This window comes from Hemitrygon akajei, chromosome 1, assembly GCF_048418815.1.
Source record: "Hemitrygon akajei chromosome 1, sHemAka1.3, whole genome shotgun sequence".
In the NCBI taxonomy this organism is placed as follows: domain Eukaryota; kingdom Metazoa; phylum Chordata; class Chondrichthyes; order Myliobatiformes; family Dasyatidae; genus Hemitrygon; species Hemitrygon akajei.
In genome coordinates this window covers 23,776,932-23,800,586 of record NC_133124.1, presented here as the reverse complement: position 1 = coordinate 23,800,586, position 23,655 = coordinate 23,776,932, and the positions used below count along the sequence as shown (strand labels likewise).

Here is a 23,655-nt window from a genome sequence, read left to right as displayed (position 1 = left end):
ACAGAAGCCTGAAGGCACACACTCAGCAACAGCTTCTTTCCCTCTGACATCCGATTCCTGAATGGACTTTGAAGCTTTGGACACTACCTCACTTTTTTAATATAAAGTATTTCTGTTTTTGCACATTTTTAAATAATCTATTCAAAAAATGTAATTGATTTACTTGTTTATTCATTATTGTTTTATTTTACTTATTATTATTTTTCTCTCTCTGCTAGATTATGTATTGCATTGAACTGCTGCTCCTAAGTTAACAAATTTCACATCACATGCCAGTGATAATAAGTCTGATTCTGATTCTATGTGAAAAATCTTCTTGCATACATGTCCTCTGAGCCGTCCTCTTCTAACCTTAAGAACATGCTGTAGTCAAATCTATGGTATTTCCGGTTGTGATGTATAGCTGTGAGAGCTGGACAATTAGTAAGGCTGAATACAAAATAATCAACGCCTTTGAACTTGGATGCTGGAGGAAAGCGTTAAGAGTTTGTTGGACAGCAAGAAAATCCAACAAGCCAAAACTTGAAGACATACAGCCAGGCTGCTCACTAGGAGGCTTGACTATGGGAGAAAAGCTCAAATATTTTGGCCACATTGTGAGAAGACAGAATTCCTTGAAGACTCTCATATTAGGTAAAATAGAAGGTAAAAGAATGAGAGGACGACAGAGGCCACGATGGATAGATAATATTACTCAGAGAATGCGTATGACCTTGGGAGATCTTAGAGAAACAGCTTCGAACAAGAAAGCCTGGTGTGCAAGAATCCATGAGGTCACAAAGAGTCGGATTCAACTGACAACAGAAGTATTAGAAAACATAATATTGTATTTAAAATGTTGTCTTTTGCACACTGATTGCCCGCCCTATTGGTGCAGCCATTATAGTTTTTGGATTTAGTGAGTGAAATGGGACTTGCTCAGAAGGGAAGCTTGGTTATTGTGGACCACTGGGCTGAAGACTCCATTTCCAGGCCACGCTCGCTACTCGCTGCTGCCATCAGGAAGAAGGTACAGGAGCCTCAGGACCCACACCACCAGGTTCAGGAACAGTTATTACCTCTCAACCATCAGGCTCCTGAACCAAAGAGAAAACTCCACTTCATTCACCCCATCATTGGAATGTAATTATTATTTATTTATTTTTCTTTCCTTTTTGTATTTGCACAGTTTGTTGCCTTTTGTACATTGGTTTTTTTGTCCTTTCTGTTGGGCGGAGTCTTCTACATGGAAAATAGGCCGGCAGCCCATTCCATGTACTCACCATTCTCTGAGTAAAAAACTTACCCCTGACATCTCCTCTGTACCTACTCCCCAGCACCTTAAACCTGTGTCCTCTTGTGGCAACCATTTCAGACCTGGGAAAAAGCCTCTGATTATTGTTTTATTATTTATTATTATTATTTTATTGGTTCTGTTGTGTTTCTTGTATTTACTGTGATTGCATGAAAACAAATCTCAGGGTTGTATATGGTGACATTTTTGCACTTGAATAATAAATTTACTTTGAACTTTGAAGCTGAAAATCTAAGAAGCGTAAATTCAGAGTTATCTATTGCATGTATGTTGGAATATACAGTAAAATGCATTGTTTGCATTAATGACCAATACACTGAACGTGCACGGCCAACAAGTGTCACCACACTTACCTGCACCAACACAGCGTGTCCAACGTATCCAGGAAAACTGCACTGTGGCAGACAGGAAGGCTCTACAACAGGTAGTCAAAGCTGCCCAACGCATCACCGGCACCCTCCCCCCCCCCACCTTCTATCATGACATGAGCCAGAAAGCAACCAGCAACATCATGAAGGATCCCACCCACCCTGCTCATGGACTGCTCGTACCACTCCCCTCATGGAGGAGGCTATGGAGCATCAACACCAGGACCATCAGATTCAAAAACAGTTACTTTCCCCCAGGCAGTAAGTCTGAGCAACACCTGCACCCATTGACCCAACCATCCACACACCCAGCCACCACTACTTTGTCAATCCCTATCAGTCACCTTATTTACAGATGCTTCTGTACCTAGCATCACGGACAAACTATATATATAAGCTATCTCATGTATTTATATTTATTGTGTTTTATTACTGTTGTGTTCCTTATCTTATTGTGTTTTGATGTGCTACATCAGATCTGGAGTAACAATTATTTCATTCTCCTTTACATTTGTCTACTGGAATTGACATTAATCAATCTTAAAGCTTGAATCTTAATATAACTTTGAAACATTTCAAACTTACTTCCTTAATTCTTTCTGGTTCGCATTTATGTTTAGTGTTGTAATAGACTAGTGCAATGCAATAGAAAAAAACAGAAAGGGATTTATCTTAATAAAAAACAAGTTAAATATTGTACAGCAAGAGCAGAAGTGGGAGAGCAAGTGATTTATGACAACTTAAAACACTCCTTTTGTGATCTGGAACAACCAGAGCTGAATTTGTAATGAGACCACTTCCATAAATCAAATGTGCATTACATTGTCTATTGATAGCAATCATCAAATTGGAAGCAAATACTTAGAAAAATATTTTGCTCTCCTTTTGACAAATGACAAAGAAAATTCCTTACACGTAGGCAAAAGTAATATTGTTGAGTTGTGAAATCAGCTCTTTCATGATAAATAAGTAATGTATATTGCATTAAACTGCATATTAAGGTACAAATCATCAAGGCACCTCCGCAACAGATTTTTAAGATTAAAGTAGTCTCCCTCACTTACTAAGATACAGATGGGTGGTGGAGATTATATTAAATGGCAGCATCACAGCCTGGAATGGAAACACGAATCGCCTTGAACAGAAAATCCTACAAAAAGTAATGGATAGAGCCCAGTCCTTCATGGGTAAACCCTTCCCAAGCATTGATCACATTTACATGAAGTGTTGTCACACGAAAGCAGCACCCAGGCCATGCTCTTTTCTCACTGCTGCCATCAGGCAGAAAGTACAAGAGCCTCAGGACTCATACCAGCAGGTTCAGGAATAATTATTATCCCTCAGCCTGCGGGCTCTTGAGCCAAAGGGGATAACTTCACTCAACTTTACTTGCCCCAGCATTGAAAAGTTCCCACAACCTATGGACACACTTTCAAAGACTCTTTGTCGCATGTTCTCAGTATTTATTGTTTATTTACAGTATTCATTATTCTTATTTCTTTCTTTTTATATTTGCATTGGCACATGAATGTGAGGATTCATTTGCATAGTAGTTGAACACTCAAGGTGGTGCGGTCTTTCATTGATTCTATTATTGTTATTATTCTAATAAGGACTTATTGAGAATGCCTGCAAGAAAATGAATCTCAGGGTTGTATATGGTGACAGACATATACTTAAATAATAAATTTTCTTTGAGATAGAACATTTGTAATGATGAAAAAGTGGCTGAAGATTACAACAAATTTCTATTCCTTTATCGCAAGAGATTACATTGATGTCTTTGAGGATAACTTTGGGTTCTGGTGATAGAGTAAACTGATTGTCAGTCCCGCTGGCTTTCTCATAGAACATAGAACAGGAACAAGCCCTTCAGCCCACAGTGTTGCGCTGAGTCAATTAAATAAGTAAGCTAATGGCTAACTAAACTAATCTGTTCTGCCTACACATTGTGCATATCCTCCCATTCATGTGCCTATTTAAACATCTCTTTAAAATGTCCCTAATGTACCTGCTTCTCCCACCACCCCACCAGCGCATCCCAGGCACCCACCCCTCTCTGTGTTAATCCTTGCCCCCAAATCTCCTTTTAACTTAACCCCTTTCACCTTAAATGCATGCCCTTTTATATTAGACATTTCAACCCTGGGAAAATATACTGTCTGTCTACTCTACCTGTACCTCTCATAATCTTATAAACCTCTATGAGATCTCGCCTCAGCTTCTGCCGCTCCAGAAAAAAACAACCCACGTTTGTCCAAACTCTCATTATAGCCTATGCCCTCTAATCCAGGTAGCATCATGGTAAACCTCTTCTGCATCCTCTTCAAAGACTCACCATCCTTCCTATAATGGGGTGAACAATACTCCGGATGTAGCCTAACTAGAGTTTTATAAAGCTGCTGTCTTTTGAACTCAGTGCCTTGATTAATAAAGGCAAGCATACCATAGGACTTTCAAGGAGCAATGAACTTGAACCACAAGATCCCTCTGCTCATCAGAAGTGTTAAAGATCATGCTTCTTAACAGTGTACTGTCTTCTTGTATTTGACGTACTGATGTGCAACTCTTCACATTTGGCTAGGTGAAACTTCATTTGCCATTTCTCCACCCATATCTGCAACTGATCTATATCCCATTGTATTCTTTGCCAGTCCTTTACACTGTCCACAATGCCTCCAATTCCAAACCAACCCCTCTACATGGTAATCCAGGTTATTTATATACATCGCAAACAGCGGAGGCCCAGTGGAACATTTGATGCTGATCTCCCTGTCCCCCATATCCCTTGGTAAATACTGATGTAAAATACTCATTAAGGACCTCACTCTCATCCTCCTTTACCCCTGAGTGGTCCTCCCCTCTCCCTAATTATCCTCTTGTTCTTGCTATATGAATGGAATGCCTTGGGATTCTCTTTAATCCTGTTTACCAAGGTCTTTCCTAATTCCCTTAAGTTCTTTTCTGGCCTATTTATAATCCTGAAGAGCACTGTTTGATTCTAGTTTTCTAAGCTTTGCATACTTTTTCTCATTTGATTCTTGATTAAATTCATCATCTCTATTGACATCTAAGGTTCTCTTACCTTTACATCCCTCTTCTTCCCTCTGACTGGAACGTACCTGTCCTGTACTGTGTGCTTAAATATCTGGAGGTATTTAAATATCCTCCGTATGTCAGATGTGGACTTGTTCCCAATTAACTCTCCCTAGTTCCTGCTAAATACTCTTGTAATTTGCCCTGCTCCAATTTAATACTCCTCCACAAGGGATATACCTAACCTGATCTATAGCTATCTTAAAAGTTAAGGAGTAGTAGTCATTGTTCCCTATCTAACCCACTGGCTGGGCTCATTAGTCGACACCATGTCCAGTACAGCTTCTCCTCTTGTTGGACTAGCTACATATTAATTTAAGAAATCCTCCTGGATGCACCTAACAAATTCTGCCCCATTTGAACCTCTTCCACTAAGAAGACCCATGTTTATGCGAGGAAAGTTGAAGTCCCTCAATGTCAACAAACCTATTGTTTTACACCTTTACTTAATCTGCCTGTTTATCTGTTCCTCAATGTCCAGGTGTCTACTGGGAAGTTTGTAGTACAATCCCATCAGAGTGCCTGCAGCCTTCCCATTTTTGAGTTCTGGCTATATAGATATTCTTTGTTGCTTATATAATTCATTTCAGGTTACATGTAAAAATACATGAATTGCATATATCATGATGCTCCCATGTGATACAAGTGCGATCCAGTTAAAATAATGGATGAGCTCTCCATTATGTCCCCTCTGACTGCAGCTTTGGAACTATCCCTGTTTAGTAGCGTATCTCCACCAGCTCTTTTACCTCCCTCTCTATCTTTTCTAAAACATCGAAACCCTGGGATATTAATCCTGTCCCCCTCTCAACCACCTCTGCAACAGAAACATAGAAAACCTACAGCACATTACAGGCCACAGTGTTGTGCCGACCCTGTAACCTACTCTAGAAGCTGCTTAAAATTTCTCTACCACAAAACCTTCTGTTTTTCTAAGCTCAGTGTACCTATCAAAGAGTATTTAAAAGACTGTATTGTTTCTGCCTTTACCACCTTCGCTGGCAGTGCATTCCACGCACCCACCACTCTCTGAAAAATTTACCTCTGGCACCCCCTTGTACCTACTTCCAAGCACCTTAAAACTGTGCCCCCTCATTTTAGCCACTTCAGCCCTGGAAAAAAGCCTCTAGCTCTCCACACGATCAATGCCTCCCATCATCTTATACACCTCTATCAGGTCACCTCTCATCCTCCGTCGCTCCAAGGAGAAAAGGCCAAGTTTGCTCAACCTATTCTCATAAGGCATGCTCCCCAATCCAGACAAGATCCTTGTAAATCTCCTCTGCACCCTTTCTATAGTATCCACATCCTTCCTGTAATGAAGTGACCAGAAATGAACACAGTATTCTAGGTGGGGTCTAACTAAGGTCTTATATAGCTTTGAGTGTCCTATGGACATGGACCCCAAGATCTCACTGATCCTCCACACTGCCAAGAGTCTTACCATTAATATTATATTCTTTCTTCAAATTTGACCTACGAAAATGAGCCACTTCACACTTATCTGGGTTGAACTCCATCTGCCACTTTTCAGCTTCGTTCTACATCCTATTGATGTCCTGCTGTAAACTCTGACAGCCCTCCAGAGTATCCACAACACCCCCAACTTTTGTGTCATCAGCAAACTTACTAATCCGCTCTTCTACTTCCTCATCCAGGTCATTTATAAAAATCACAAAGAGGAGGGGTCCCAGAACAGATCCCTGCGGAACACCACTGGTCACCGACTTCCATGCAGAATAAGAACCATCCACAGCCACCCTTTGCCTTCTGTGGACAAGCCAGTTCTGGATCCACAAAGCAAGGTCTCCTTGGATCCCATGCATCATTACTTTATGAATGAGCCTTGCACGGGGAACCTTATAAAATGCCTTACTGCCCTGCCTTTGGCAAAGCTATGCTGACTATCCCTAATCAAATTATATCTCTCCAAATGCTCATAAATCCTGCCTCTCAGGATCTTCTCCCAGAACTTGCCCACCGCTGGAGTAAGACTCACTGGCCTGTAATTTCCTGGGTTATCTGTACTCCCTTTCTTGAAGAAATCAATTGCACAACATCAAAGTCCCAAAGTTCATCACTTTTACCCATAATACTCTTAGCATTAAAATATGTACACTTCATATTAGTTGTATCTATTTCTTTGCTCCTGTCTGTTTTTACTGGCCCTGACCATCTACCTTCCTCTTTATCCCTTCACTCTCTGATCTTGTGCTCTGGTCCCCATCCTCTGCCGAGCTAGTTTAAACCCTCCTGAGGAGCAATGGCAAACCTCCCGGCCAGGATATTGGTTCTTCTTCAGTTTGGGTGCAATGTGCCTCTCTTGTACAGGAAAGTTTCCAATTATACAAGAAGCTGAAACCCTGCCCTCTGCACCAGTTCCTCAGCCACTCATTCATCTGTACTACCATCCCATTCCTACCCTGACCAGCATGTGGCATTGGGAGTAATCCAGAGATTACTATCCTGGAGATCCTGCACTTCAACCTCTTCCCTAACTCCCTATACTCACTGAACAAGACCTCTTCTACCTGTGGCATTGATGCCAATATGCACCACAACCTCCCCCTTGAGGATATTCTACATCCACTCTGAGACATCCCTGACCCTCACAACTGGGAGGCAATGCACTGTCCTGGCATCTCTGTCATAGCCACAGGATCTCCTGTCTGTCCCATAACTATTGAGTCTCTTATCACTATCACTATTCCTCTGTCTGGCTTTACCTTTCCTTGCTGAGTCTCAGCTGGTCACTGGCCTGGCTGCTGCTGCTGTGCCCTGATAGCTGATGCCCCATCAGCAGTCTCCAAAGGGTTATACTTGTTGCTGAGGGGAATAGCCCTGGGGGATCTGAAGCCTGCACTCTGGGTATGATCACCTCAGTAAATGTTTCATTTATGAGTTTTTCAGCCTCCCAGGATGTCCTGAGTACATCCAGCTCCAGTTCCTTGACCTTGTCTGAGGTTGGGTGCACTTCCTGCAAATGTGATCATGAGCAAGACCATTAGGTACTCTGCAATCTCACATCTCACAGGAGGAGCATTCCACTAGCATTCCTGCCTACACTTGTTACACTGTTGGCTCTGACTTCTCAAGCTTAAGTTGTACAATCAAATAAATGGCTCCAATAGACTCAGCACCCTTAGCCTCTGTCTACCCTCACTGAAGCCAGTTTAGCCAAAGCCTGACATTGGCCACTCCAACAATGGCTGCCCCACTTAAACCTAATCTCCTTTTACTGGCACTTGCTAGGTTATTAATAAACCAAGAAATCTCCTGCTCTGCAGACAAGTCCCAACAGGCACCACTCACTTTTTAAAACTGGTTTTCCTTTCTGATCTGATAGCATCCTTGGTTAAAAATTCCACTTATTCTTGTCGGCCAGTGGATATAATACCTTTAATGCCCAAGAAATTCCATTCATAATTTTGAAACTAAATTGAAATGTGAAATTGAGAGATTCTTTTTATTTCAAATGATATGTAATACACATAATGCTGTGAAAATGACATTAGTAAACTACTCCTGAGTGAATTGAATTTTGGTCTGAAGTGAAATTGATTTTGAGTTAAATAGTTTTCTGTTCTAGTCTATTTATACATATATGCATCTTATCATTGATCTCCAAAAATGATTTATGGTAAAATCACCAAGTAAGTCTTCACTTTCATTTTATTTTGGTATCAGCTTGTTTACTTTTGTAATGAGTTACAAGTTTATTTGAAGGTCGGATAGTCGGTAAGCAATACCGATTCCGGTTGCGTGCTTAGTGTTGATATGTAATCTGTGAGCATGATTCTTTGAATATGAAATCTTTGATTCCAATTGAATCCCAAAACAGAGTTATCAAATAGAGATTAAACATTTCCCAACGGGAAGAAATAAAAAAGACTTAAGACCGAAATCTCTGTGTATGGATTGAAAGCGAGATAACTCTGCCTTGCACCAGCATTTCGTTTCCCACTTTGGCTCAAGAGTGAAGGAATAAACATTGACAGGTTACCAGTTTGAACAACTGCTCACAGGTAAGCAAGTTCTGAATGAAGGCCTGCAGTAACCCAACAGAGAATAAAAAGGTGAGGGGCGTTTTCTCAAAAATAGGGTGCAAACTCCAGCACATTATTGCTCTGCCATCTTGTTTATAAACTGCTCCACGTGTCAAACAAGTGACTAGCATGTTGGGCAGAGAATTTGTGCAGTACGGCTGACTGATAATAATTTTCTTACGTAAATTCTTCCAAAGATGCATAGTGAAGAGTATCCTGACAGGTTGCATCATGGTCCAGTATGAAAACACCAACACTCAAGAACTGAAAACCCTAAATAAAGTGGTGGATGCAGCCCAGTCCATCACAGGCAAAACCCACCATGACATTGAGCACATCTACAAGATGCACTGCGGCAGGAAAGCAGCATCCATTTCCAAGGACACCCACCATCCAAGCCATACTGTCTTCTCACTGCTGCCACCAGAAAGCTGGTACAGGAGCCCTAGGTCTCACACCCCCAGGTTCAGGAACAGTTATTACCCTCCAATCATCAGGCTCCTGAACCAGCGTGGATAATTTCACTCACATCAGCACTGAACCAACCTATGGACTCATCTTCAGGGACTCCATAAATCATGTTCGCCATATTATTTATTTATTCATTTATTTACTATTATTTGTTTTTTTTGTATTTGCTCATTGATTGATTGTTGCAACGCACACAAAATGCTGTGTGTGTTTTCCTTGAATTTCCAGCATCTGCAGATTTCCTCGTGATTGATTGTTGCTTGTTTTGCTTAATTTTTCATTGATTCGATTGTTCCACTGTGAATACCTGCAAGAAAATTAATCTCAGGGTAGTTTATGGTGACATACAGTGTAAGCAAATTGATAATAAATTTATTTTGAATATTGAACTTCGGCCTTTCCCCCCTCTATCCAGTAGAATATCTGGCACATTTTGTGAAAAGCTGCCTTGAACAATCCATTGAGGGTATACAGATAATACAGCAAAGGGAATGAGTCAAACAGGCTGATATTCTCATACCAAATCCATTGAGCTCTGTTATACCTGATTTACGTGGTTAGGTTGCTGCTCTCAGGTAAATGGAATAAATGAGCACATATAGATTAACTGATGTATATAAGACTACTGCTCAGTTGGGCAAGGTGGTTCTGTTAGGGCATATTCTGGAATTAGAGTATATAGCAAATATTTACTTTAGCAACTAATCTTTAGACCTGTAGATTAAATTTAAAATGCAGTCCTGGACAATAGCTTCCAGGAGCCGTGAACACCAGTTAATTGAAAACCAGGCAATGCTGATTAACATCATTTTGGGTGTCTGCAGTGTGGGTGCGAAGAAGGAAGTGTGAACATTATATGTAATTCAGAGGAAGCATTGTAGGTACATTATAACTATAGAATTTTCCTGTTGCTACCTTTGATCTTTAGCATATAAAATGTCATATAATATTGGATCACACTGATCTCTTCCTCCAAGAGTGTCTCGTTTTGTTGAGCCCACTCTGTATGCACTAGCTTCAATGTCTCTCTGGTGATGTTGCTCAAGTTGAGCTGCACCCTAGGGTTCTGAAGGAGGTGGTGGTAGAAATTGTGGGTTCATTAGTAATGCCTTTCAAAAATCATTGGACTCTAGCATGGTGCTAGAGGACTGGAAAATTACAAATGTCATTTCACTCTTTAAGAGAGGAGGAAGGCAGCAGAAAGGAAATTATCAACCAGTTAGCCTGACCTCAGTGTTTGGGAAGACATTGGAGACAATTGTTAAGGATGAGGTTATGCCGTACTTGGTGACACAGGACAAGATAGGACAAAGTCAGCATGGTTTCCTTAACGGAAAATCCTGCCTGACAAACCTGTTGGAATTCTTTGAGGAGATTACAAGAAGGATAGATAAAGGGGATGAAGTGGATGTTGCATATTTGGATTTTTAGAAGGCCTTTGACAAGGTGCCACACATGAGGCTGCTTACCAAGTTAAGAGCCCGTGGTGTTACAGGAAAGTTACTGGCCTGGTTAGAGCATTGGCTGATTGGTAGGAGACAGCGACTGGGAACAAAATAATCCTTTTGTGGTTGGCTGCCAGTGACTAGTGGTGTTCCACAGGGGCTAGTGTTGGGACCGCTTCTTTTTATGCTGTATGTAAATGATTTAGGTGATGGCTTTGTTGCCAAGTTTGCAGATAATACGAAGATTGGTGGAGGGGCGGATAGTATTGAGGAAGTGGGAAAGCTGCAGAAGGACTTAGACAGATTAGGAGAATGGTCAAGAAAGTAGCAAATGAAATACAGTGTTGGAAAATGCATGGTCATGCACTTTGGTAGAAGAAATAAATGTGCAGACTATTTCCTAAATGGAGAGAAAATCCAAAAATCTGAGACGCAAAGGGACTTGGGAGGCCTTGTACGGAACACCTTAAAGGTTAACTTGCAGGTAGATTCAGTGGTGAGGAAGGTAAATGAAATGTTAGCATTCATTTCAAGAGGTCTAAAATACAAGATCAAGGATGTGATGCTGAGGCTTTATAAGGTACTGGTGAGGTCTCACCTTGAGTATTGTGAACAGTTCTGGGCTCCTCATCTAAGAAAAGACGTGCTGGCATTGGAGAGGATTCAGAGGAGGTTCACAAGGATGATTCCAGGAATGAAAGAGTTATTTTGAGGAAGGTTTGATCACTCTGGGTCTGTACTTGATGGAATCTAGAAGGATGAGCGTGAATCTCATTGAAACCTTTCGTATGTTGAAAGGCCTGAAGAGAGTAGATATGGAAAGGATGTTTCCCATGGTGGGAGAGTCTAGGAAAAGAGGGCACAGCATCAGGATAGAGGTACATCCATTTAAAACAGAGATGCAGAGAAATTTCTTTAGCCAAAGGGTGGTGAATTTGTTGCAGCTGTGGAGGCCAGGTAATTGGGAGTATTTAAATCAGAGATTGATAGGTTCTTGATTGGACATATCATCAAAGGTTATGGGGAGAAGGCTGGGCTGAGGAGGGGAAAAAAATGATCAGCCATGATTGAATGGAGGAGCAGACTTGATGGGCCAAATGGCCTAATTCTATTCTTATGTCTTATGGTTTCTGTTACAGCAGTTCATCGCATATGAGATGGGATGATCAGCCAGTTTCTATATCATAAATTCCATGTATGATATAATGTAAGAATCAATATCATGTAAATCTATTTTGAAAATACATATTATAACTGATATGGTTATTTTAGAGTGTGCTGCTTATGGCTTTAGATCCTGAAACAATGAGATCCAGGCTTTGTGGCCCATTGAAGGCAAAAATCATTTTGATTTCTCTTCAAATTTACATCTGTTGATTTCTATGGGATTTTATGGACATGGATTTTTTTAGAATTTGGGATGTATACAAATTAATTTATTACCTTCTTTCAATTTATATGGAACTTGATGTGTGGTATATGCCAGTGCAGCCTATGAAGACAAAAGCTTCAGGACCTCTTCTTTATAATATGTACTTCATCTTCTTCTGTACACATCCATAGCATAGTACTTTCCTCATACGATTGTTCTGTAAAAGACAATTTCAACAGCAACTTGCTTTATATTTATGACGGTGGGACTGAGTACAGCGATTCAAGTTTGCTGACAGCACTGCTATTGGACCTACTGACTCGCTTTCAAGGACTCCACAACTCGTTTTTGCAGTTTTGTGTATTTATTTATTTAAGCTGTTCCTTTTGTATTTGCACAGCTTGTCTTCTTTTCCACATTGGTTGTTTGTCGGTCTATGCCGGTGTGCGGTTTTTCATTGTTTCTACTGTATTTCTGTGTTCTAATGTGAATGCCTGCAAGAAAATTGAATCTCGGGGTAGTATATGGTGACGTGTAATTCTATAATAAATTTACTTTGAACTTTGAACTTTTAAAGGTACAACTCCTAGTACTATTTTTCTAGTATGAAACATAAGAGAACAGTATTGAAATTTGGACTATGAATGACTTTCAAAGCATATGCTCCCTAAATATTACTTACATAGCAGCATACTGCATGATACATTGTCATCCTGATGCAGACAACAGTAGTCTGAAATGAGAGAAATGTTTCACTTCCCTATCTATTTTTTCTGAAGGAGTATTACATTCCAAAAGTTATTTAGGACATTGTGCTATACAATTAAAGTAAGAAAAACCACAAGAAAACAATTGACATTTGATCAATAATACACTGCCATGGGTAACAAGATATTGACACAAAATCTGTGGGTCAATTGGCCTTGTTGCACTTTTTTTTAAAATACAGTGACTTATTATAAACAAAATGGAGGTAATTATAATTTAATTGTTGCGTGGAAATAGTAATGAACATAACATCTACCTGTAAATATGACAGATTCTTGCTGGGACATGAATTCAGTTTGCTGGCTTGATCATCTGTATCCAAAGTCAAAGTCGGAGTAAATTCGAAGTTCGAAGTACGTTAAATATCAAAGTATGTATGCAGTTTTCAACCCTGAGATTCGTCTTCTCCACAGATAACCGCGAAGCAAAGGAAACTATGGAACTCGAAAGAAGTGAAAGAAGTTGTTTTGTGAACCGAATGGAGGATGTCACCTTCAGTCAAGTTGGTCACTGGCACCTTCTTCTCCTGTACTGACATACATTTCACCAAATACGACTTTGAGATTCATTTCCTTTCAGGCATTTATGGGAGAATAAAGACATACAATAGGTTTTATGAAAAAAAACTACACATAAGCGGATATCTACTGCGCAAATAAGAAGATATATAATACCAAGAACGCGAGTTGTAGAGACCTCGAAAGAGAGCATATAAGCTTGCAGAATCAGTTCAGAGTTGAGGTGAGTGCAGTTATCCATGCTGGTTCAAGAGCCTGATGGTTGTAGTGTAATGACTGTTCCTGAACCTGGCAGTGTGGGACCTAAGGCTCCTGCACCTCCTGCCTGATGGTAGCAGCAAGAAGAGAGCATGGCCTGGATGGTGGGAGGCCGGAATGCAGTTTTTTTTATTGCCAGCACTCTTGTGTAAATGTGCTGAATGGAGCTGAGGGTGTTGCCTGTGACTGACTGGGCTGTATTCACTTTATACTGTAGGGTGCACCAGCTTCCCTCGCCATTATCCAGGCCCCAGTCTGCTTAACTAGGTATTCATTAGAAGCATATTGCTCCTCTTCCATTCCACTAAAGTCAAATTAATTAGGCTTAATCTCCCTCGATTAAGATGTTTTTCTTTGCTTTTTCTTTACAGAGCGAATGTGATTTTTCATTTAACACTGACAAGCAAATACACAAGGCCAATGTTACACTCAAAATTGGTTCTTGAGAATAAAAAGGCCTACATAAATACATCCAGTCAACGAGCCTGATTAATCTTTCTCTTCCTGGAGTCAAAAAGCCATTCCTACAGGTATGTAAAAACTCCAGTTGGGACATTTGCCCTAAATTCTGACCTTGCATCTGCAGAGTGTTCAACCACAAAATCACAAAGCGTCAGTTCAAAGAAAAAAAATGGATTTCATTTTCTGCAGGCCTCCACACTCAGCACAGAGCACAGTGATTTCTTCTTTGACCCTCTGCTACCATGGTGTAATTGGCAGTTTAAACAGTAATTCGCCTTAAATCATTGATCATATTGTTGACACATTGTTTGATGTGGCTAGCCAGGTATGTGGGTGGGCTGGAAGGGGTCTGTTTCAGTTGGCACTCACTTCACCCATAATCCTAGAAATCTTTAGGTAAACAGGTGATTCAAAGTAAGGTTATCAAAGGTCGTCAAAACTGAAATGTACCTCTGGAAGAACAGGCTCAAAAAAGTGCAATTTACAGATTCATAGCCACAAAATGAATTAATCAGTAGAAGCTGAGATTTGGTAAGTCCATTAAAGCTTGTTTTAAATTTATACAAGTTTGAACATATTTCTTTCAAATGTTGATATAATGAGCAAATGTTCAAGAAAATTTCATTAATAAACACTGTTTGCAAATTAAACTTATAGAGTCACACAGAGATGAAGCTCAGGAAGAGGCCCTTTGGCCCAGCAAAACTGCACTAATCATCAACTATCCATTCATCTGTTGATCTGAAATCCAGGTATGACCTGCAGAAGGTTGTTTGAAGGGCAAAGAAACAATTCTGATTGAGGTTGGAGACAGAATTGGATGCACAGTAGCTCTGGCATGGTTGGCGAGGAGAAATGTAGGCCATAGGTAGAGTTTTCTTTTGTTATTTATTATTTTGTTCTTATTACACATTTAGGGCAGTGGAAGTTCATAAAGGAATAAAGGATAGTGGAATGTTCCTCATGCGGGACGTGTGAAGACCGGGAGATCTCCAGCACCCCTGACAAATACTCCTGCAAGAAGTGCTTCCTGCTGTGGCTTCTAGTCGACCGTGTTAACGAGTTAAGGTTGTATGAGGCATTGGTGAGACCGAATTTGGAGTATTGTGTACAGTTTTGGTCACCAAATTACAGCAAGGATATTAATAAGGTTGAAAGAGTGCAGAGAAGGTTTACAAGGATGTTGCCGGGACTTGAGAAACTGAGTTACAGAGAAAGGTTGAATAGGTTAGGACTTTATTCCCTGGAGCGTAGAAGAATGAGGGGAGACTTGATAGCGGTGTATAAAATTATGATGGGTATAGATGGAGTGAATGCAAGCAGGCTTTTTCCACTGAGTCTAGAGGAGAAAAAAACCAGAGGACATGGGTTAAGGGTGAAAGGGGAAAAGTTTAAAGGGACCATTAGGGGGGGCTTCTTCACACACAGAGTGGTGGGAGTGTGGAATGAGCTGCCAGATGAAGTGGTAAATGTGGGCTCACTTTTAACATTTAAGAAAAACTTGGACAGGTACATGGATGAGAGTGGTTTGGAGGGATATGGGCCAGGTGCAGGTCAGTGGGACTAGGCAGAAAAACGGTTCGGCACAGCCAAGAAGGGCCAAAAGGCCTGTAAAGTTCCATGGTTCTGTGGAGTTGGAACTGGAACTCGGGATGCTGAGGGGTTGGTAGACAGGACAGTCAGGGAGATAGTTACACCAAAAGTACAAGACATAGGTAACTGGGCGGCCGTCAGGAGAGAGGAAGGGGATAGGCAGCCAGTGCAGAGTACCCATGTGGCTGTTCCTTTCAACATCAGGTGTACCGATTTGGATACAGTGGGGGGGGGGGGGGGGGGACCGATTTGAGTAAAATCAGAGTTGTCATGTCTCTGGTACTGAGTCTGATTCTGTGGCTCAGAAGGGAAGAGGGGAGAATAGGCGAACTGTGATGATAGGGGATTCTTTGCTTAGGAGAACAGAAAGGAGGCTCTCCCAGATGGTATGTTGCCTCCCAGGTACCAGGGTCCAGGACATCTCAGAATGAGTCTACAGCGTTCTTAAGTGGGAGGGTGAGTAGCCAGAAACCTTGGTCCATGTCAGGACGTGGGTCGAATGGGTAATGAGGTTCTGCAAAGTGAGTTCAGGGAGCTATGTTAAAGGACAGCACCTCCAAAGATGTGATCTTCAGACTGCTATTAGTGCCATGTGCTAGTAAGGCCAGAAATTGGAAGATCATACATTTTAATACTGGCTAGGGAGTTGGTGAAGGATGGAGACCTTCAGATTTTCGGAACATTGGGCTCTCTTCCAGAGAAGGTGGGACCTGAAAAGAAGGGACTGTTTGCAACTGAACTGGAGGGGACTAATATCCTAGTAGGGGGTTAAACTAGAGTTGCAGGGCCGTGGGAACCGGAGCTCCTGAACAGAGAGGGGAGCTGTGGTGGAGAAATATGCTGTTAAACCTAAATACGAAATCAAGCGTGGTGGGACTAATGTTCTGAGCTCCATATGTTTCAATGTGAGGAGTATTGTAGGAAAGGCGAATGAGCTTAGGGCATGAATCAGCACATGGAATTATGACATTGTCGCCATTAGTGAGAGTTGGTTGCAGAAGGGGCAGGACTGGCAGTTCCATGTTCCGGGGTTTCATTGTTTTAGACGTGTTAGAGCAGGAGGGATTAAAAGGGTGGCATTAGTAGCCAGGGAACATGTCATGACAGAGCTCAGTCAGGACAGAATGGAAAGCTTGCCCTCTGAGACTTCATGGGCAGAACTGGGGAATAAGAAAGGCATAAGCACGTTAATGGGATTATATTGTTGACCACCCAGCAGTCTGCAGAATTTAGAGATGCAAATTTGTAGAAATATCAGAGACTGTGCCAAGAACCATGAGGTAGGTGATTTTAGCTTTCCACATATAGGACCTCCATACTGTAAAAGGACTGGATGGGAAAGAGTGTGTCAAATATGTATTGGTAAGTTTCCTTAATCAGTACATAGAAATTCCGATTAGAGAGAGTGTAATACCACATCTACTATGAAGGAATGAGGCAAGGCGTATAACAGAAGGTTGTGCAGGGGAACGCTTTGCATTTTGTGCTCTTAATGGAAAAAGATAGGTCTGGTCCTCCGGTTGAGATTCTAAACTGGAAAAGAAAGCCTATTTTGATGGTAGTAGAAAAGGTCGAGCAAGTGTGGATTGGGACAGGCTGTGTTCTGGAAAAGGATTTACTTGGTAAGTGAACTCCTGAGGGAGGTGATGAGCAGGCAAGGAGATAAGCTGAGAGGGGGAAAAAGGGATGGGGACTTGTGAAGGAGAGGGGATAGGACATTACCAGAAGTTTGACAAATTGATGTTTATGCCATCAGGTTGGAGGCTACCCAGATGGAATATAAAGTGCTATTCCTCCAAACTGCGTGTGGCCACATCGTGACTGTAGAGGAGGCCATGGATAGACATATCGGAATGGGAATGGGAGTGGAATTAAAATGGGTGGCCTCTGGGAGATCCCGCTTCTTCTGTTGGACGGAGCATAGGTGCTCGGTGAAGTGGTCTCCCAATCTACATCGGGCCTCACCGGTATACAGGAGGCCACACCGGGAGCACCCTATCCCCTCTCTTTCACAGTATATGACCCCAATAGACTCACAGGTGAAGTGTCTGAAAGGACTGTTTGGGGCCATGAATGGTAGTGAGGGAGGAGGTGTAGGAGCAAGCATAGCACTTGTATTGCTTGTAAGGATAAGTGCCAGGAGGGAGATCAGTGGTGAGGGTGAATGGACAAGGGAGTTGCATAAGGAATGATCCCTATGGAAAGCAGAAAGTTGGGGGGAGGTAACGACGTGCTTGGTGGTGGGATTCCATTCGAGACGGCGGAAGTATGTGCTGGATGTGGAGGCTGGTGGGGTGGTAGGTGAGGACAAGAGGAACCCTATCCTTGGTAGGGTGGCGGGAAACGGAAGAGATACAGTTGAGGGCAGTGTTGATTGTGGAGGAAGGGAAACCCCTTTCTTTGTTCCATTTCTTTGTCCCACTTGAATAATTTCCCAAAGGGACAGGGAGCACTCTGCCCAAAATGGACATTAATTTATTATTCTCACCACCTCACTCCAGATATTGTTGCACATTCATTGAAAAATTCAATTTCAAGTTTTCAGTGGTGTAACTATCAATCTCAAGTGAAGAAGGAGAGCTAGCTGAAGTATAAGTTAGATTAGAACTTAATTTGCAGCCTCTCAAATACTAAACTTGTGTCATTGTGTGTCCTGATGTCATTTATGTTAATTGTTTAAAAGGACAACCTCCAAACAGCAATAAAGTGAGCAATTTTTTTCAATATTCAAGCCAAGAATCACATCTCCATCTGAAAAAGTATCAGAATCAGTTGAATAAAATGGATGCATTGTGTTTTAATGAGGGTGATATATACTCCTGTTCTATGCCATGAAGAAGCTAATTTTCTCCAGTGCATTACAGCTAGCAAATTGTGCCCTGGGAGGTTTAGAAAATAAAGACCCTTTTTAGCATTAACAAGTTGTTAGACTGAAGGAGAGTTTCCTACTGGAAGCATGAGCTGGATGTGAGGGCTTTTAAGGGACGGTTACAGTTGCACTCCAATCAGACATGAATAAATATGTCATTGAAGAGCAGCTCATTTCGTGGCCAGATTTCTATCCTGCTCCTCACTGGAGCAATAGTGAGTTTGCACAGCTAGAGAAGAGAGGGTGAGGTTTGGTGAAAAATTCAGCTCCAGGGTCCATTCATCTTACACCTAATCTCCCATTTGGACAAGTTCTGAAAGAGACAGGGAGCACTCTGCTAGAAACAGACCACCATATCATTGTAAGTCAGAGGCCCAGTACAAAAGTCAAAGTAAATTTATTATCAAAGCACAAATGTGTCACCATATACTACCTTGAGATTCATTTACTTGCAAACATTTATGAAGAAAATGAAGAAATACAATAGAATTTATAAAGAATTATACATAAACACTGCAAAAGAAGAAAAATTGTGCAAATATGAAAATAAGTAAGTAATATTATGAAAATGAGTTGCAGAGTGCTTGAAAATGTAGGTTGAGGACACAGTTCAATGTTGAGATGAGTGAAGTTATCCAAGCAGGTCCAGGGGCCTGTTGGTTTTAGGGAATTACAAATATGTCCTGATAGGTATATCATGCAGCTGTAATGGTATTGCAAATGATTCACAAATTAATGTTGATGGATCTCAAAAGGTACCTACAAAACACAGGAAGTTGTATCTTTCTAGAGCCTATTGAAGAAGAAGTGATAATGCAATTCTATAAAGTCCATGGCCAGTGGTTTCACCTTGGCTACACCTTAAACATTCCAATGACCTGAGTGAGGGAGTCCCAGTCAACACGATTCCCCAGGCCAGGAGCTCATTGGGATATGGTACTGGCAACTCCAAGCAAAGGAGATGAGAGGACGTACAGGAGTGAGATATACCAGCTAGACAAGTGGTGTCACAGCAACAACCTTGTACTCAATGCCAATTTCAAAGAGCTGATTGTGGACTTCAGGAAGGGTAAGATGAGGGAACATGAACCAATCCTCATAAAGGGATCAGAAGTGGAGAGAGTGAGCAATTTCCATTTTCTGGGTGTCAAGATCTCTGAGGATCTAACCTGGTCCCAACATATCGATACAGCTATAAAGAAGGCTGTTTTGGGTTTTGAAGAGATTTGATTTGTCAACTAAAACAGTCGAGAACTTCTGTAGATGTACCATGGAGAGCATTCTGACAGGCTGCATCACTGTCTGGTATGCTGGGACTCATGGTTTTAGAGGAAAGATACTAGTGTAATGCCCAGGTAAAGGTTTCATGGCTAATGTTGCAGGGTATTTTATTTAATGGTCTTTCTGCACAAACAGTGTTTAGGTTATGGTTAGAGATAGCAGGTGTTTTGGAATGTGAGCCATCCAATCAAGAGAAAAGGCTGGGGAAGCGGAGTTTTGTTTGCGCCTGACAGCGGTGTGAGCTTTGCTCTTTGGTTGGCAGGAGATGAAGAGAGAAGATGCTGGAGAGAACCAGTCATAGGATTCAATCCAGTGGGGTCTGTGATTCGATGGAGCCAGGTGCGGGAGTCGACTGAGGATCGGTGAATATGATTTTTGGAAGATTTGAGCTCCAACCTGTGCACATTTGAATGTTTAATTAGAATAGGCCCTTTTTGGTTTTTGCTTTCTTTTCTTTACTAACTCTGTAGTTAATTTAATATACATAAATAAATTTCCTTTAATTATAAGCAGTGTGTGGTCTGTTATTTCCGGTTGATGAGCAACTCACACAGCATTCACACAAACCGGGTCTTGGGTGGGAGAGACATTCCAATCTCACGGATTTGGCAGGACTGGAGTGTGTATTCCCTAGACCTACAATGCCAGAGAACAGCAGGTTTCACTGCACTGAGATGGGAAACTGCCAGCGAGGGCTAACGAGCCGGTTCCTTGGATGCCCGAGAAAAAAGGGGGTTCACTAGCACAGATGGAAGATTGGCTGACTGGCAAGAAGCAAACAGTGTGAATTATGGGGACCTGGTCTTGTTGGCTGTCGGTGACTAATGGTGTATTGCAGGGGTCAGTTTTGGAACCGCTTTTTTCATGTTATATATCAGTGATTTCGATGAAGGAATTGGTGGCTTTGTGGTCAAGTTTGCCAACAATACAAAGATAGGTAGAGGGGTAGGCAATGTTGAGAAGGCAGGGAGTCTGCAGAAGGACTTAGATAGATTTGGAGAATGGCAGATGGAATGTACTGTAGGGAAGTGTATGTTTATGCACATAGGTATAAGGAATAAAGGCATAGACTATTTTGTAAACGGGGAGAAAATTCAAAAATCAGAGGTGCAAAGGGATTTGGGAGCCTTTGTGCAGGATTTCCTAAATATTAACTTCCAGCTGAGTCAGTGGTGAGGAAGGCAAGTGCAATGTCAGCACTCATTTTGAGAGGACTGGAATATAAAAACAAGGATATAATGCTGAAGCTTTAAAAGTGTTGCGAGCAGATCTGGGCCTCTTAGCTAAGAAATATTGTGCGGGCATTGGAGACGATCTAGTGGAGATTCACAAAAATGAACCCAGGAATGGAAGGGTTAACGCATGGAGAGCATTTGATGTTCTGGACCTGTGCTTGCTGGGGTTTATATGAATGATGGGGGATCTCATTGAAATCTATCGAGTATTGAAATCCCAAATAGAGAGGATGTGGAGAGGATGTTTCTTATACTGGGGGAGTCCAGGACCATAGAGCACAGCCTCAGAATAGAAGACCATCTATTTAGAACTGAGATGAGGAGGAACTTCTTTCACCGAGGGTGGTGAATCTGTGGAATTCATTGCCTTGGACAGCTTTCGAGGCCAAGTCATTGGGTATATTAGTTAAGGCTTCAAAGATTATGAGGAGAAGGCAGGGGAATGGAGTTGAGAGAGATAATAACTCAGCCATGCTGGAATGGAGGAGCAGATTGGATGGGCCAAATGGCCTAATTCTGCTCCTACGTATTATGGTCTTATGTTATGGTTCCATGTACATACTGAAACTCAGAATTAGTGATACAACAGAGGAAGCTTACAATATGTCACATGTCCCCATCAACAGAAACAGCAGGAAAAATTAAAACGCTCAAAGTTCAAAATAAATTTATTATTAAATACATATATATCACCATATATGACCCTGAGATTCATTTTTTTGGGCATACTCAATAAATCCATAATGGAATAATAACCATCTTAGGATCAATGAAAGACTGAGCTAATTTGTGCATTCAGTCAGCATTCAAAAGTCAACAAACTTGCGCAAATACAAAAAGAAAGAATTATTATTAATAATAATAATCATAATAATAACAACAACAACAACAATAATAATAAATAAGCATTAAATATCAAGAACATAAGATGAGGAATCCCTGAAAGTGAGTCCATATTTTGTGGGAGCAGCTCAATGATGGGGCAAGAACCTAACTGTTGAGGGATAAGAAATTAGGAAGAAGATCTCGATCAACATGTGATGGAAAATCCATTAAGAGACTCACACCATGACTAATGACCGCAAAATGCACTGTTAACTCTGAATATGAATCAGATTTATTGTCACTGATATTTGTCATTTTGTTGTTTTCTAGCAGCAGAAGTACAGAGTAAGCATAACCAAATATTACAAGTTACAAACAAACAAAAATAAATAAATAGTGCACAAGAGTAGCATTCATGGGTTAGTAGACTGCTGAGAAATCTGATAGCAGAAGAGAAGAGCTTGTTACTAAAATGTTGAGTGTGGATCCTCTTACTCCTCTCCTCCTCCCTGATGGTAGTAATGAGTAAAGGACATATCCCAGATGGTGAGGTTTCTTAATGTCATCTTCTTGAGGCACCGCCTTTTGAAGATTTTCTTGACGGTGGGGAGGCTTAGTGGAGCTGGCTGAGTCTATGACCTTCTGAAGACCCTTGCTATCATATGCATTGGCAACTGGAATTCCAGATGATGATGATGATGATGATGATGCAACCAGTCAGAAAGCTCTCTACTGTACCTCTGTAGAAATTTGCTTGTCTTTGGTGACATATCAAATCTGCAGGTGAAGTGTAGCCACTGGCATGTCTTCATTGTGATTGCATCAATATGTTGATCTCAGGATAGGTCATCTGAGATGTTGACACCCAGGAACCTGAAGCTGTTCCAGTGCCGACCCTTCAATGAGTTCCAGGGCATCTTTTCATGGTTTCTCCTTCCTGAAGTCCACAATCATTTCTTTGGTCACGCTGATGCTGGGTGCAAGGTTGTTGTGACACTACTCCATAGCTGCCAGAAGAAAAATTGTACATCCTCTTACTTGTACATAACCTCCACGTGTGTTGTGAGGGTATGAGTGAAGAGACGGGCTCTGATGTCACCTGTTGATTGGTTCCTTATACAGAAGATTTTAGGAAGCAGTAATTTGAGTTGATAAGGGCACTATTTTACTGCTGACAGATGAATCATACACAAGGAAGGTCAATGGCACGAAGCAAAATAATAGTTCAGCACAAACTAGATGGGCTGAATGGCCTGTCTCTGTTTTGTAGTTTTCTGTGACTTGTATAAGGAAAAATGCTGCCTTCAGGAAGATGGATACTTCAAAAGAAAATTTCATTAAAAGCATCAATGGTGAGTAAGGTTTTTGCTTTCTCTAGATGATAGAGAAAATATCTAGATAACTTCTCACTGCTGCCATCAAGAAGAAGGTACAGGAGCCTCAGGAGCCACCAGGTTCAGGAATAGTTACTACCCCTCAACCATTAGGCTCTTGAACCAAAGGGTATAACTTCACTCAACTTCACTTGCCCCTTCATTGAAATGTTCCTACAAACAGTGGACTCACTTTCTGGTCCCTGTCTCATGTTCTTGATACTTATTGCTAATTTATTTACTATTATTGCTTCTTCTTTTGCATTTGTACGGTTTGTTGTCTTCTGCACTCTGTTTGTACAGCCTAGTTGAGTGGTATTTCTGTGATTCTGTTACAGTTATTATTCTGTGGATTTGTTAGAAAATGAAGCTCGGGATTGT

At 41.3% G+C, this 23,655-nt stretch overlaps 1 long non-coding RNA gene across 2 annotated transcripts in view; it reads left to right on the top strand.

Annotated features, from left to right (window-relative positions):
• Nucleotides 1-20,302, top strand: part of LOC140730128 (uncharacterized) — a 57,937-nt gene extending 37,635 nt beyond the window's left edge. The window contains exons 1-5 of one of the 2 annotated variants that reach the window (XR_012099522.1): nt 13,161-13,601; nt 14,008-14,166; nt 14,756-14,850; nt 15,016-15,166; nt 20,104-20,302. This is a non-coding gene — a long non-coding RNA (uncharacterized lncRNA). Of the gene's footprint in view, nt 1-13,160; nt 13,602-14,007; nt 14,167-14,755; nt 14,851-15,015; nt 15,167-20,103 lie in introns of those variants that run through there. The other variant, XR_012099521.1, reaches the window with a different exon arrangement.
• Nucleotides 20,303-23,655: the final 3,353 nt, after the last annotated feature.